General features: G+C 42.1%; 1 long non-coding RNA gene across 1 annotated transcript; it reads right to left on the bottom strand.

The window, feature by feature from the left end:
- Nucleotides 1-7,387: 7,387 nt before the first annotated feature.
- Nucleotides 7,388-14,548, bottom strand: LOC123383766. Its single transcript, XR_006593946.1, has 4 exons — nucleotides 14,304-14,548; nucleotides 10,355-10,846; nucleotides 8,384-8,466; nucleotides 7,388-7,920 (listed from the first exon to the last, which is right to left on the bottom strand). It is a non-coding gene; the product is annotated as an uncharacterized LOC123383766 (long non-coding RNA).
- Between the last annotated feature and the right edge of the window lie 215 nt (nucleotides 14,549-14,763).

The raw sequence follows: 14,763 nt of genomic DNA on the forward strand, positions 1-14,763 counted from the left end.
TTGAATCCTTGCTTCAGATGTGCTTCTGGGGAAACTCAACCTAATTTAAGTGGTGGGATTGCCATTAAACAAGATCAGTCACTTATTACTGGGACATCATGAGGCTGTTCCCACCCACCACTCTAATATCTCAGAGGATGCTTCCTCACCATGGCACAGCACATTCCAGTTTGTCTCATGGGGATAGCTGAGGGCAGAGAGTAACTCTTGGCAGAGTGGAAAGAGAAATGATAATGGATTTAGTCAGGCTAATGCTGGGTTATGCTGTAATAACAAGTTAACCACATCACAGTTTAATGCTAGCTAGAGAGCTGTCCTTGGTGATTATCTTATAAGGGTGACTCCAGAATTTGGTGTGTTTGCATCTGGAAGAGGCTGAGACATCTGGCAGTGTTAGGAAAAGAGGTGAGAGAAGCAGTAGACTGCATTCTTCATCAAGCAAGAGGCTGAGCTCTGAGGAGCAGAGGTACAGATGAGCAAATCTAGGGAGAAGCATCAGATAGGTCTAGTAGGTGGCAAATCTATATGCAGACAAGATTTGTGTTAAAAAGATAGGTGCAAAAAATTAAGCAGATCACAATAAATTCCTGGTTTGACTGCTAAAGTGTCAGACATTCACACTGTAAGTTTGCCCCAACTCAGAAACTATTACTAGAAGTCTAGGGCAGCTCCTGAGTTGAAAGAGGAACGGATCTGACCCACTGCAAAAAAAAAGCCAAACCAGTCATTTTTCGATTTGCATCTTGCGGTTTGAGAAGACACCTGGGAGTGAGGCTTAGTTGTGACTTTGCAACTGGCAAGGTGGGTGGAGTGTGGGCTCAGTTAAACCCTGGAGCTTTAAGGTTAATTGGACAGACTTGTGTATTACAGTCATGGGTCCTAGAATCTCATATCAGGGCATACAAGAGTCCATGTTAAAGGGTCACAGAATACAGTTTGAAGCATGTAGCCATAGGGAAATTCAGGAATTGTTTCTTTCAAATATTTAATGTCTTCGATGGGGAGTAACATATGAACCTAGGATTTTGAGTGAGAAAACCGGGGTTTGAGCTCCAGCATGATTTCATGTCAGCTGAGTGACTTTGTGCAGTTTCTACCTTCTCCACTTGCGTTTCCTCCTGTCCCAAATTGGCATGATAATAGTACCTGGGTCCAAGATTTGACATGAGGGTTAAGTGATTTTATAAGACAAAGCACTTGGCACGGTATCCCACATGTTGCGAGTGCTTAATAATGGTAGTTATTGTTGCTTATGTCCTGACATGTGAAATAGAACTTCACTTATTTAGTCATTGTTGAAACAAATATTGTAGAGTATCTATTGAGTGCTAGGAACTGTGCTAGATGCTGAGAATACAATGGTGAATAAAACAAAGCCCAATCTTGTCCTGAAAGAGATGAGACACCAGGGGTCAGCAAACATCTTCTTAAAGGGACAGGTGGTGACTAGCTGAGGCTTTGTGGGGCATAGTTTATCTGGGCCACTCCTCTGACTCTGCTACTCTGGCTGGAAAGTACTCTTAGTTTATACATAAATGAATGGATGTAGATGTGTTCCAATAAAGCTTTATTTATATAAACAGAGAAGCAGATTTGTCCTGTGGGCCATAATTGGCTAATCGTTGAAATGGCCAGTAATAGACATTAATAGCTAGGATTTCTTGAGAGCCTACCATCTATTTGTTCATTTATTTCATAGACACTTAAATAGCGATTATGAGTTAACTCAAAGAAGTTACTATGAATCAGGTAGTGATGAAATAACTTTCCACATATTAACTCACTCAGTCCTCAAGATAATTCCAGGAGGTAGGTAATATCTCCATTTTGTAAGATGGGGTTGGTATTAGTATTCTTTTCATCTTACAGATGGGACACCAAGAAGCTAAAGAGGAGGTAAGGCTGGGATTTGAGCCCAAACAAAAGAGTAGTAGAGTCTGTGCTTGGAATCATTCTATACACAGCCTCCCTCACACAAACACTTAATTGTGGACCCTTGTGAGTACATGAAGGGGTTAACATGTCGACCGGCAGGTTGTTGTAACAATCTAAAGAGTTGAAAGTTTTTGGTAAATTGTAGCAGGTTATGGAAACATGGTGGAATTTTCTTTCCCTGGAGTAGCAGCCCTCTGCCACTTGGAGGTGAGGAGTTGAGTTTGTTTCTGAGTTGGAGAATAGAAAATGGGTGGGGAATGCTGGTCTACAGGTCTTGGAAAAGGGAAAGGAGCCAGCTCTCTGAGGCCACATTTCACTTCTTTGATTTAAATATCTTTGAACTTGAGGAATTAAGTCTTAACATTGATTCTTACACCACTTCAGCTACAGACAGAGCCCAGGAGATACTTCTTGTCCTATTCATGAAACCAGAAGGGTGGGAAGAGTGAAGTTGCGTGGCCTGAATCTCACAGCTGGAAATGGCAGAGCCAGGATTGGAACCTGCATGCTCTGATTCTGAGGCATGCATTCTTGGCCACACGCACCAGGATATACTGTCATATGTGTATAGGTACTGTTCTGGATCCTGTTCTTGATGTCATCAATTGATCAACATCAAGGGAAAGTGAGAAGAATCTGTTCAAACTGGGAATAGCTGAGAAAATAGATGGTGTTCATCCTATTCAGGCACTGTCTATGGAGAGCAAAGGATTTAATAAATAACAGTGAGCCCATCCTGATAATTAAAGCTTGTGAAAAATAATGACTTGGCCCAGAGGTATCATTACCTAGAATACCAGCCTAGTGTCTGTTTCAAAACAGTGATAATTTTTATGTCCTGCCATAAATGATCACTTAAGCAGCTTGAAATAAAAACAGGGCACACTGCCCCCCTGTGCTTGTGGATTTTGTGCTAAAAAGCTGAACTTGATCTTGAAGAGAAATGCCCATCTGTGCTAAAAATGTCTATGGACTCTCCCCATGTTTTAATAGATAGTGGACTGAAAAAAGCTCATTTTTAATGGAGGAGGAGGGACCACAGGAGGTTTCAGTGCTAAAGGAGAGGGAAAAGAGGACACATGGGGTCTAAGATGGCTTTGGAAACCATCTGGGAGGTTCCTCCATGTGGAATTGTGTCCCCCTAAAAAGATAAAGTTGAAGTCCTAACCTGTAGAATGTGACCTGTGAATGTGACTTTATTTGGAAAAAGGGTTTTTACAGATGTCACTGAGATGTAATTTGAGGTTGCACTGGAATAAGGTGGGCCCTTGATCCAGTATCCTTGGTGACTTATGAGAGAAAGCAGAGAAAGAGGCAGACTGGAATCAGGAAGATACAAGCTATGGGGACTAAGGACTGGTGAGGCAAGGAAGGTAGGAAGCAAGGAAGAGTCAAGGAAGGGTTCTACCCTACAGCTCTTGGAGGGAGAATGGCCCTGCAGACTTTATAACGGAGAGAATACATTTCTGTTGGCTGAAGCCAACTGCTTTGTGCTGCTTTGTTACAGCAATTCTAAGAAACTAGTACAGAGGTGTTTCTGAGTCACAGAAGGGAAGTAGGCGTGTGTATATGGGGGGGTGGGGGGTGTTGAGTCATCAGATAAGTGTATTCATTCATTTTTTCACTTGTCATTCAACAAGGAGGTGGTCTGGTAATTGAGAGGTTTAGGAATCAGATCACCATTTGAACTGCAGCTTTTCTGGGTGACCTTTTTTTGTTTTTAATTTTTTAATGTTTCTTTTTGAGAGAGAGCGTGCATGTGAGAGGGGGAAGGGCAGAGAGAGGGAGACATAGATTTGAAGCAGGCTCTAGGCTTTGAGCTGTCAGCACAGAGTCCAATGTGGGGCTCGAACTGACGGACTATGAGATCATGACCTAAGCCAAAGTTGGACATTTAACCGACTGAGCCACCCAGGAGCACCCTGGGTGGCTTTTAACAATAATCATAACCTCTAACATGGATGAATTGATGATGTCTTAGGCCTTGTTCCTTGAGCTGAATATGTGATGTCTCCATTTTATAGGCAAAGAAACTGGACATTGAGTTATTCTTTCTGTGACTCAAAGTTTTAAAAATAGAAATCTATTTAATATATAACATTGTATAAATTGAAGGTTGACATCTCAGTTTGATACATTTCTATATTGTAATAATATTGCCATTGATGCAATAATTAGCACTCTATCCCATTACATAATAAGCATTGAGAATAATTAAGTTTTAGGTTTCAAGTTAGTATTCTCAAAAAAAGTCTTTCCTATCCTTCCACCCTCTAATCCCTGGCAATCACCGTTTTACTTTGTTTTTACCGATTTGCCTTTCTTTAGAGTTCACATATAAGTGGTATCACGCAGTGCTTGTCTGTGTGTGTCTGACTTTCCTCATTCAGCCTGATACTCTCAAGGTGCATCCCTATGTTTGCAAATGGCAGGATGCCCTTCATTTTCATTTGTCCAAAGTTCAAGGGCTAGCAAGTGGTTGTAGAACTAGAGTCCAGTACTTTGGCTCCAGAGATGAATCTATTAAGCCACTAGGAGACAGTTGGGACTCTGTTTTCTCAAGTGTTCAAAATACCTGTCACAGATTTTTCTGAGGATTCCAGTGAAAAGAATTTAGGCAGCATATATAGAACATAAAACTCAGTTACTCTTTAAAACTCAGCATCATTAAATAGTTGTAGACTTACCGGAAGTTAAAAAAAATAATACAGCAAGGACCTGTCTCCCCTTTACTCTGCTTACCCCAGTGGTAACATCTCATGTAACTGTGGTATGTTGAAATCCAGGAAAGTGATGTTGCTATAATCTTTATTCACATGTCACCAATTTTTAAAAAGTGATTTTTATTTATTTTGAGAGAAAGGGAGGGGAGCCAAGCAGGCTTCATGCTGTCAGCGCAGGGCCTGTGTGGGACTTGAACTCATGAACCATGAGATCGTGACCTCAGCCAATATCACGAGTTGGATGCTTAATTGACAGAGCCATTGAGGCCCTCCTTATGTCACCAAGTTTTAAATGATTGTGCTTGCTTGCCCTTGCTTGCTCTGTCTCCACCTGTCTCTCTGTCCCTGTGTGTGTGTGTGTGTGTGTGTGTGTGTGTGTGTGTGTGTGTGTGTGGTTTTATGCCACTTTATCATATGTCTAAATTTATGTAACCACTTGCACAATCAAGATACAGGACTCTTCCCTCAGTGCATAGGAACTCCCTTGGGCTACACTTTCATATTGTGTCCCACCCCCCATCCCTAAGCCTTGGCTACTACTAATCTGCTCTCCATCTTTCTGATGTTACCATTTTGACAATGTTATATAAATGAAACTGTACTGTGTGTAAACTTTTGAGATTGGCTTTTTTTCACTTAGAGTAGTGGCAAATACTTTTTGAGCTCTACTATATAGCAGGTATGATGCCAGAAACTGTGGATACAAAGTGTCAACCCTTTACTTAAAAAAAAAAGTTTTTACTTAAATTCCAGTTAGTTAACATACAGTATAATATTAGTTTCAGGTGTACAATACAGTGATTCAACATTACCATACAATACCTGGTGCTGGTCACAAGTGCCCTCCTTAATCCCTGTCACCTACTTAACCCATCCCCCCACCCACCTCCCTTCTGGTAACCACGTTTATTCTCTATAGTTAAGAGTCTGTTCAATCCCTCACTTTAGCCTGAGCTGGTCAACTTGCTGGTTTGCTTTGTTACTGGTGGGAAAATGTCCCCAGGTTTCAAAAGATCAAGCGATCGTTTTCTTTCTAGTGATAAACTTTGCTTCTTGTCACATTGGCTTGTATTTCCAGCCCATTTTCTTTCTCAAGCCAAACATTTTCAGCCTTGTGATTAAGGGATATGTGGAGAGGCTGTCTGGGGAAAAATCTGTCATGGCAATATTTCAATCTGGATAGCTCCATAAACACCCCATATCCTTTTATTGTGATGGTAGCTTTGGAGCCCTAACTGAGATCTTCTGAAGGTTGCCTGCTTTCCCATCCCTCCTCCCCCAAAGGTTAATTCCCTATGTTGTGATCTATAGCAGGAAAGTGGGGAAAAAATCTGGAATATAAGTTGGTATGTTAACTGTTGGCAATATAATGAGATAACCTTTCAGCCTATGAAAGTACAAGGCGGAGAGTGGAATAGCTTACTTTACAAAAAGATTAAGATCCTAACAAACTGGCTTCTAGTCTCTTCACTGTTACTAAGAAATTGTATGTCATGAACAAGTCAACTTTTTTGGATCTCCTGTGTGAACAAGGTGGGCTCTGGACTGTTTGACCTTAAATGTCCTTTAGAGATGGAAAAAAAATTCCATTTTTGTATTTTGTGATCTTAGTTTATATAGTCATTACATCTTGGGACACCAACAGTATGACTCTTAAAAAGGCCATTGGAGGTCTTCATGGTGCCATTCATTACCCATCCCCCACTTCTATGTGCATCATAACTTACCTACCTTGTCTTACTGTGCTGGCCTGGAAGCAGTGTCCTCACTGCTGACCTCTCTGTGTGTGCTTTAGTGCCCAGCCCCTTTCACCTTGGACTTTTGCCTTCTGCACCATTTTCTCTCTTTGCTGGCTGGCTGACTGTAGCATATGAATGAGGTTTATCACTCCTCTTAAATATAAACAGCCAGCCTACTTCTGACGCCATATCCTCCTCCACTATGTTCCAGTTCTTGCCTTTATGGCAAAACTGCTCTTGCTGGTTCCTGTTCCTTGAGTCCCAGTCTCTCTGCAATTGCCTCACCTGGGCTTCTGTTCACCAAGTCCATGACACTGGGCCTTGCCATGAACATCCTCCTTGAGGCCAAGTCTAGTGGGCCCTCTCTGTCTTCATCTTGGTACCTTCTCAGCATCTTTGAACTCCATCCTTCCTGAATCACTCCCATCTTGGCCTTTGTTGTACCACATTCTTTGGGCCGTTCCTCCTATTCTCCTTTGCTGGTTTTCCCCCACCCCCTGCCTCAGAGTTTCGTTCTGATCCCTTTGTCTCTTGATACCTTCTCTCCAAAGAGGGCAGTCTCCTGGCTTAAAGAATATATGGTATGTACATATATCCATATATATGTATGCATGTGTATCTATCTATCTATACACACACACACACACACACACACACACACAGTGTATACACACACACAATGGAATATTACTTGGCGATGAAAAAGTGTGACATCTTGCCATTTACAGCAACATGGATAGAACTAGAATGAAATAAGTCAGAGAAAGACAAATATCATATGATTTTGCTCATGTGGAATTTAAGAAGCGAAGCAGATGAACATGGGAAAGGAAGGAAACTAAGATAAAAACAGAGAGGGAGGCAAACCGTAAGAGACTCTCAAATACAGAGAACAAACTGAGGGTTGCTGGAGGGGAGATGGGTGGGGGGATGAGCTAAGTGGTGATGGGCATTACAGAGGACACTTGTTGGAATGAACTCTGGCTTTTATATGTAAGTGATGAATCATTGGGTTCTACTACTGAAACCAGTATTATAGTGTATGTTAACTAATTTGTATTTAAATGAATAAATTTAAGGAAAGTATTTGAATTCTGATAATTCCTGTATGTGTATCTTTGACCCAGCTCCCCTCTTAAGTCTAGATTTTTGTATCTCCTCTTCCACATGGTGTCTCAACTAACGTGTCCTAGGAGTCTCAAACGTAAATGGCCACAACAGATTTCTATTGTTTTTTCTTGCCTAATTTCCTTTCCTCTGTGTCTTCCCTACCTGCTTCCTCAAACCAACACACTAGCTTCTAGACCCAAACTGTGATTTCCCCTTTGTCTGCTTACCTCACTGACTCCAAGTCACTGGGCTTGAATGTGCAGAGTTCATGGCAGGTTGGCCTGCTTTTCCATCTCTACCCTGATTGCTCTCTCTGGTCAGCAGCATCACCGTGTGTCATCTGGGTTTCGTAAAGTGTCCTAATTGACCTTTGCTGTTTTATTCCTGCTTACATTTCATTTTCTCCACAACAGCTGAAGTGATTAAAACAAACAAACAAAAACAAAAAACAAAAAACAAATCCTATGACTTCTCTACTTAAAACTCTCCAATATCTTCTCCTTGCATTTTGAATGGCACTCAAAGTTTGCCGGGACCAACAGTAACTCTGGCTCTCTTTTACCTTTTGGTCTGCTCTGTCACTGCTTTCCTCCTTGCACACCAGGCCCAGTCGGGCTTGTCTTCACTGTAGTTCTGCGACAAGCTATGCCCCTTGGTAACTGTGGGTCTTGGTAGTTGGATGTCCCTTTCCCTGACATGCCCTTTCCTAAACTCTTCATATGGCTGGTTAGTCACATTTCAGCATAAATGCCAGCTCTTCAGACATGCCTTGCCTAATCGCCTGTCTCAAAGTGCCACCCCCAACTCCTTCATCACGAATCCTATTTCCTTCCTAGCTGCATGCATCACCATCTGTAATGATCTTGGTTTACTTACTTGTACATATTAACTGTTTCCCTTGCTATCTTCCCTGAAGTCATAGGATTTTCCTTCCTTGTGGATCATTCTACCCTTCATCCCTAGAACAGAAATTTTTGAATGAAATGAATAGATGAAGCGAAAGGCGGTAATGTTTTTCCCTCAGCTTTCTTGAGATATAGTGGTCTTAAAACATGGTGTAGGTTTAAGGTGTACAATGTGTTGTTTTGAAAAATGGATGTATTGCAAAGATGGCCACCATAGCATTAGCTAACGCCTCCATTGTGCCTCATTATTACTGTTTATTTTTTTGTGGTGAGAACATTTAGGTAATTCTCTTTGCACCATTCCACTATAAGATACAGTATTGTGGGGGCGCCTGGGTGGCGCAGTCGGTTAAGCGCCCGACTTCAGCCAGGTCACGATCTCGCGGTCCGTGAGTTCGAGCCCCGCGTCGGGCTCTGGGCTGATGGCTCAGAGCCTGGAGCCTGTTTCCGATTCTGTGTCTCCCTCTCTCTCTCTGCCCCTCCCCCGTTCATGCTCTGTCTCTCTCTGTCCCAAAAATAAATAAACGTTGGAAAAAAAAATTAAAAAAAAAAGATACAGTATTGTTATCTATAATCGCCATGCTGTACTTGAGATTCCCCACAGCTCGCTCATCTTCTAACTGAAAGTGTGTACCCTTTGACCAACATCTCTCCATTTTTTCTGTCCCTCACCATGGGCAACGACCATTCTACTTACTGTTTCTGTGAATTTGGCTTTTTTAGATTCCAAATAAAAGTGATAACCTATAGTATTTGTCTTTCTCTGTCTGGCTTATTTCACTTAGCATAATGCCCTCAGTTTCCATCCTTGTGATCATAAATAGAAGGACTTTGAAAGGAAGTAATTTTAGGCATGAAAAATAACATTAATAACAGCAAAGGCTGGAGTAGTGCTATCTAAGAAGCAGGAACTTTATGCAGTTTCTAGGCCTGGAAACTGAGGCTTCGTGGTGTATTATGACTTTCCAAAAGACTGAAAGCCAGAAGGAGACAGGTTTGGATAGACTGTGCCTTTCACATCAGTACTGACCCATTTTTATTTTGGAGAGAGTAGCAAAGAAAACAACATGGTATATGGTTAGAGCCCCAGGTTCAGATGCCACTCCTGCCTCTTAACTGATGTGGGAACTTGGGTGAATGAGCTCACTAAGCCTCAGTTTCTCAGCTGTAAAGGGGACAATAATAGCTACCTCACACAGTGTTAATGGCATCTAATGAGATAACATAGCACCTACACAGTGTTAAATGAGTGGATGTGTTGATACAGTGCTAGCCCAGCCTCTGGCATGCTTACTTACATTACTTATTAATATTTCTGGACTGCAGGGGTGCCGGGGTGGCTCAATCAGTTAAGCATCCAACTCTTGATTTTGGCACCAGTCATGATTTCACGGTTCCTGAGATTGAACCCCACATTGGGCTCTGCGTTCCTGAGATTGAACCCCACATTGAGCCTGCTTGGGATTCTCTCTCTCTGCCCCTCCCCTGCATGTGCACATGCGTGCTCTAAGTAAATAAACTTTAAGAAAAATATTTCTGGACTTTGGCTTTTGTTTGAGTTGAGGACAAGAACTGTTGCCCAAATGTTTGTGTTCCTCAAAGTTTATATGTGAAAGCTTCATCCCCAAAGAGGGGGTCTGTGGAGGTGGGACATTATGGATGTGATTGGGTCATGAATACAGAGGCCTCATGAGTAGGATTAGTGCCCTGATAAAAGAGGCCTCAGCGAACTGCTTTGTCCCTTGTTCCAGGGGAGGACACAGAGAGGTTGTCTGTGAACTGGGAAGTGGTTCCTCATCAGGCAGAGAACTTGACCATCTTGATCTTAGACTTCCAGCCTTCAGAACTGGGAGGATCAATTTCTGTTGTTCATAAGCCCCCTTGTCTGTGATATTTTGTTCTAGCAGTATGAACAGACTGAGAAAGCAAGGATCATACTTACCTGCACTGAGATCCAAGAAAGTACATGGTGAGTCCAGGCCTGGCCAGCAACCAGGTGTTCACCTTTTAGCTGCTTCCTCCCTTCTAGAGCTTTTTCATGCCTCTCCCCAAGACCCCTTGTCCTCATATGTATTCCTTGTCCTGAGGTTCCATACCTAGGTGTGCCTATTTCAGTCCTCCTTCCCAAAGGTGGCTGTGATATTAGAAAGTGAGCTGATAAATGAATTTCATTTGGGGCCAAAACGGTGGCTAATATTTGAAAGTGCTACTGTGCTGGCATTATCACAGCAGTCTTGGGGCAGAGGCAAGGCTTGAAAGCTGAGGCTCTTTTTTGGTGGAAATCCCAGGCCAGTGGCAGGATTAGAGATGTTTGGGGGCCTAGGGGCCTTCCTGGAGCTTGTAAATGGTGTAAAAGGTGGTTGCTGTCTCAGCGTTTGCATTCAACAGGCCCTGCAAAGGGCACTTGGGAAGTCATTTGCTGTGATGAAGATGCCTACAATGAATAAAAGGAAAGCATCATCCAGGTGCACATTTGTTCATTTGGCCCAGGGGAGTTGAAGTCAGAGGTGTCTGCCACAATTACAGGTAAAGGACTGACAGAGCTGTTTACCAGAAGCCAACCCACTCTGAATGTTCACTTATTTAGCATTTGACCGTGGGCCACATTCTCCAGCAAGAGAAGCCCAAGAAAACTGATCAACTTCTATTGGAAACTGAATAAAAAAGGAAACATCTAGGCTTTCACTAGTCATGCCTCATACACCCTGAGGTTTTTGTTGTTGTTCATTGACTGACATATGCATGTGTATATGTATATACATAAATGTTTTTATCCTGGAAAAATCTTCGATGTATAGAATAATTGCAGTGATACTATAAAGAGTTCTTATATACCCTTCATCGAGCTTCCCCTAATGTTCTACTCAACTTTTTTTCACCCCAGAGCAAAAAATTGTTCACTTATCTAGTCTTTTCTGCGAACACTTATGTGCCAGGCACGGTGCCAGGCACTAGGGATAGAACAATGAATGACAGACCCAGACCCTGCCTTCATGAGTCTGATATGTAGCTTAGTGGTTTTTAAGTCGTGGTCTCTGGATCAATAACATTGCCTTGAACTTGTTAGAAATGTGAGTTCTTGGGCCCTATCCCATGTTGGATCTGGGAACTCTAACAGTAGGGTCCAGGAATCTGTATGTTAACCAGCCCTCCAGGGGATCCTGATGCATGGTCAGGTTTGAAAACTGGTCTAGAGAGGAAAACGAAATATTCAATAAATACAAAAATAATGTGATTTCACAGTGGGAGATAGAGCTATAGGAACACATATTGGGAGAGGTTGCCTAGTCTGGAATGTAGGAAAGAGGATGATCAGGAGGGATGAGCCAGGTGAAATGGTGGCTGAGGTTAGTGCCTGGAATCGGGTAAGAGAGACTTGACTTGCTAAATCTGGGCTCTCTAGCCACTGTAAAACCATGACTCAGAAAGGTTAAGTTGTGGTTAAACCATTAGTTAAACTTAGCTTAACTAGAAAATCCAATTAACTAGTTCTCTGCATTTCCTAAATATTTCAGTTAATTCAGATTTTATTTTTTAGGTTTATTTATTATAGAGGGAGAAAGAGACCGAGAGAGTGCTCATGATTCGGGGGGGGGGGGGGCGGGCAGAGAGGGAGGGAGACAGAGAATCTGGAGCAGGCTCCAGGCTCTGAGCTGTCAGCACAGAGCCCGACGCAGGGGTAGAACCCATGAACCATGAGTTCATGACCTGAGCGGAAGTCGGATGCTTAACTGAGCTACCCAGGCACCTCTAGTTAATCAAGATTTTAAAAATCAAATCTACATTGGGGTGCTTGGGTGGCTCAGTGGATTAAGTGTCCAACTTTGGCTCAGGTCATGATCTCATGGTTCGTGGTTTCCAGCCCCATGTCAGGCTATGTGCTGACAGCTCAGAGCCTGGAGTCTGCTTTGGATTCATGTCTCTCTCTCTCTCTCTCTCTCTCTGTCCCTCCCCTGCTTACACTCTGTCGCTTTCAGTCTGTCAATAATAAATGAATGTTAAAATTAAAAAAAAAATCTATGTTGCACATGGGGGATTCTTTGATGAAAAAGAAAGAGCTTTGTGATAAGGGATAGTAACCATTGCTGTGGGATGCTGCTTAGCTCTGTGAGCCCAGGCAGCTCATTTCACTTTGCTGACCTCGTTGTCCTTACCTGTAAAATAAGTAGGTTGGGCCACATCCATTCAGCCATTTCCTTTGTGATTTCACGATCCAGAAATTGCTATACATATCATTGTATGGCTGTTTACTTTTTGAAAGTACATTTCTGTTCCTTTCCTTCAATAGCTAATTCTACATATTGCCTACTGGTGACTTTCAGAGGGCTTTCCTATTCCTTTCTGTGAAATTACTGCCATAAGTTTATCCCACAAGGATGTATTATTTGCTCTAATGATCTGGTAATTATCAGGTAATGAAATGGCCAACCGTAAGTATATTATTAAGAGCAGTTGCTGTGTGGAATATTTTTGTCATGCAATTAGAAAAGTTACTTACATTTTAGTAATGCATAAGAAGTTACATGCTGAGGAGAATGAAACAGCCTTCCGTGTTCTGCTGAAGTAAGTCTTAAATCCATATATAAAAAGTCTAACGAGCCTAATTCCACAGACTAGAGTTTAAAGCCATGCTTTCTTTCTGTGCCCTGCTGTCATTAATCAAACTGTCCTGTGAGGAGAGCTAAGCATGTCCCAAAGCTGGATTAGGCAGCTGCATTTCTAAGCTGACCATCCTGACTTACATTGTCCCTTTCAATCCTTGACTGGGGAAAAGTTTCATTATGAGAGTATTAATTCTGACAGGTAGAGAGTTTTACATACAAAGTCAGGCTCATGATACCTCCTTAATAAGAATGAATTTTTAACTAAATTGCATTCAGGCCACTTCTGCCTATGTAACTATTTTATGGAAATCAGAATGTGACCTGTATTATAAACTTGGTCGTGAATGTGGAGATGTACAAGGATGCACTTTGGCCTTTTAGATTTTCACCTTTGATTTTTGGTAGCCCTCAAAGTGGCACTTAATTTTCTTTTAATAGGTTACGTCTCAGAAGTGTTTTGTCTGGCACACGAGAAGGTGCCACGGAGTCATCTTATTTGGGAAGAGTCACCCTCTTCCCAGGTTCACTTAACCTTTATCCACACTGACAGTTGTCGTGGATGCTTTCCTTTCTCTCTACACCTGAGCCATTTCCCATTCCCCGCTGGAAGCTTCTGGAGGACAACATTCATAGCCAGCAGGATAATATCAGCTCACACTTGAGAGTGCTAATTTGGAGTTAGGCACTTGGCATTTTATTTGTTATTTCCCATACCTCTGTGAACAGAACTACATAATACACCTAGTGATGTATAGTGGCCCTGTCCATGAAGTTGGTATTTTTAGCCCTATTTTATGAAAGGGAAAATGGAGGTACACAGAGGTTCAACAACTGCCTGAGGGACTCTGGGCTAGTTAGTGCTAGAACCAGCATTTAAATTAATTTCTCTCCAACTCAAGAATATATGCTCTGAATAGTTTGTCTCTCAAAATAGTGAAAGACCCCTAACACCCTAGGAACTCAATAAATAGTTGCAGAATGTGTGAGTGACTCTTCATCTAGGTTGTATGACAAGCTAAGGTACTTTGGAGATGGTGAAAATGCATGAGAGGGCTAAGTGGTGCATACTTGGGAAGTATGTAGACAGTAAGTGGGTGTCTGAGATAGGCTTTTAATGTAAAGGAAATGAATGTCAACCAAAGGAACTACTATATTGCTTGTTATCCTCGTCATGCTAACAGTCACCCATCACTGATAGGAGCAGTATTGTTGTTGAACTTGTTTGTTTCCTATGTTGCCTGGTCAATCACATCCTTATTTCATGTCTTATGTAATAAGCTAGCTTACCTGTCATCAGCTGGATCTGATGCAACTACTTTTTTTTGCCCCAGGCAATCTTCCTTCCTAGGTGTAGGGGGTCATTTCAGGGTATCTGTGGGACTATGGTTCTCTCATTCCACTCTGTTGCTTGCCATGCCTTGCTCTGCCATTTGATCTCATTTCTTTCCCCCTATTCCATTTCACTATTAAAAAAATACCTTGAGTATTGGAATGGATTGAATGTTTGTGTCCCTTAAAATTCATATGTTGAACTTGTAACCACCAGTGTGATGTTATGAGGAGGTGGGGACTTTGGGAGGTGATTATGTCATAAAGGTGGAGCCATGATGAATGAGATGCATGTCATTATAATTTTTTTTAAGTTTATACATTTTTGAGAGCAAGAAACAGAGTGTGAGCAGGGGAGGGGCACAGAGGAAGGGAGACACAGAATCTGAAGCAGGCTCCAGGCTCTGAGCTGTCAGCA

Source organism: Felis catus, chromosome A2 (assembly GCF_018350175.1).
Source record: "Felis catus isolate Fca126 chromosome A2, F.catus_Fca126_mat1.0, whole genome shotgun sequence".
Lineage (NCBI taxonomy): Eukaryota > Metazoa > Chordata > Mammalia > Carnivora > Felidae > Felis > Felis catus.